The sequence below is a fragment of the Oncorhynchus gorbuscha genome, unplaced genomic scaffold (assembly GCF_021184085.1).
Source record: "Oncorhynchus gorbuscha isolate QuinsamMale2020 ecotype Even-year unplaced genomic scaffold, OgorEven_v1.0 Un_scaffold_20892, whole genome shotgun sequence".
NCBI classification, from domain to species: Eukaryota; Metazoa; Chordata; class Actinopteri; order Salmoniformes; family Salmonidae; genus Oncorhynchus; species Oncorhynchus gorbuscha.
The window spans coordinates 1-2,003 of NW_025762120.1; the positions used below are offsets into that span (position 1 = coordinate 1).

The 2,003-nt window shown below is 41.4% G+C and overlaps 1 non-coding gene across 1 annotated transcript; it reads right to left on the bottom strand.

The window, feature by feature from the left end:
- Positions 1–256: 256 nt before the first annotated feature.
- trnar-ccu lies at positions 257–329 on the bottom strand. The gene has a single exon. It is a non-coding gene; the product is annotated as a tRNA-Arg (tRNA).
- Positions 330–2,003: the final 1,674 nt, after the last annotated feature.

Below are 2,003 nucleotides of genomic sequence, written 5' to 3' on the forward strand. Positions count from 1 at the left end.
CACAATCCATGGCTTAGGAGGCCAGTGTCTAAGGCCACTGGGGTTATTTGTAATCAATATGACCAATACGAACTGATGGAAGAGGCAAAAAAAAATGTATAATGGCACTTACACATGGAATGAAACTAACCATTTTTAAAACATTTGTTCGCACTTCAATGCTAAAAAAAAGCTTGTTAGCAGGAAAAGTTTTTGATCCATCAACCTCTGGGTTATGCACCCAGCAAGCTTCCGCTGTGCACTAGTATTTTTCAGCCACCCCAGATGGGACTTGAACCCACAATCCCTGGCTTAGGAGGCCAGTGCCTTATCCATTAGGCCACTGGGGCACTTTTTACTTTTCTCAACCAGTACAAACTGATAGAAGCAGCAAAAACAATGTGTAATGTATGGCACTGACACATTCCCATGAAATTCCGGCTTTCTTATTTCTGTTTGCGTTTCATTTTAAAAACAGACTGGTTAGCAGAGGATGGTTTCAATCCATTGACCTCTGGGTTATGGGCCCAGCTCGCATCCGCTGCACAACTCTGCTTTCAGCCACTTCAGAAAAGACTAAACCTCACAATCCATGGCTTAGGAGGCCAGTGTCTTCGGCCACTGGGGTTATTTGTAATCAATATGACCAATACGAACTGATGGAAGAGGCAAAAAAAATGTAAAATGGCACTTACACATGGAATGAAACTAACCATTTTTTAAAACATTTGTTCGCACTTCAATGCTAAAAAAAGCTTGTTAGCAGGAAAAGCTTTTGATCCATCAACCTCTGGGTTATGCGCCCAGCACACTTCCACTGCGCCACTCTGCTTTCAGCCATTTCAGAAAAGACTAGATCTCACAATCCATGGCTTAGGAGGCCAGTGTCTAAGGCCACTGGGGTTCTTTGTAATCAATATGACCAATACGAACTGATGGAAGAGGTAAAAAAAATGTATAATGGCACTTACACATGGAATGAAACTACGCATTTTAAAAATATTTGTTTGCACTTCAATGCTAAAAAAGCTGGTTAGTGGAAAACCTTTTGATCCATCAACCTCTGGATTATGGCCCAGCACACTTCCGCTGCACAACTCTGCTTTCAGCCACTTCAGAAAAGACTAGATCTCACAATCCATGGCTTAGGAGGCCAGTGTCTTCGGCCACTGGGGTTATTTGTAATCAATATGACCAATACGAACTGATGGAAGAGGCAAAAAAAATGTAAAATGGCACTTACACATGGAATGAAACTAACCATTTTTTAAAACATTTGTTCGCACTTCAATGCTAAAAAAAGCTTGTTAGCAGGAAAGCTTTTGATCCATCAACCTCTGGGTTATGCTCCAGCACACTTCCATTGCCACTCTGCTTTCAGACATTTCAGAAAAGACTTGAACCCACAATCCCTGGCTTAGGAGGCCAGTGCTTATCCATTAGGGTACAAAAAAGCAGACTTAGATCATTCCCCACATTTCTGTTTGCGTTTTTCATTTTCCATGGCTTAGGAGCTGCACCACTCCTTTCAGTGACTAAACCTCACAATCCATGGCTTAGGAGGCCAGTGTCTAAGGCCACTGGGGTTCTTTGTAATCAATATGACCAATACAAACTGATGGAAGAGGTAAAAAAAAGTACAATGGCAGTTACAGATGGGATGAAACTATGCATTTTTTAAATATTTGTTTGCACTTCAATGCTAAAAAGCTGGTTAGTGGAAATTGTTTTTGATCCATCAACCTCTGGGTTATGGACCTAGCATGATTCCGGTGGTCAACTATCTTTCAAACACCCCAGATGGGACTTAAACCCAAAAATCCATGGCTTAGGAGGCCAGTGCCTTATCCATTAGGCCACTGGGGCACTTTTACTTTTCTCAACCAGTACAAACTGATAGAAGCAGCAAAAACAATGTGTAATGTATGGCACTGACACATGCCCATGAAATTCCGCTTTCTTATTTCTGTTTGCGTTTCATTTTAAAAACAGACTGGTTAGCAGAGGATGGTTTCAATCCATTG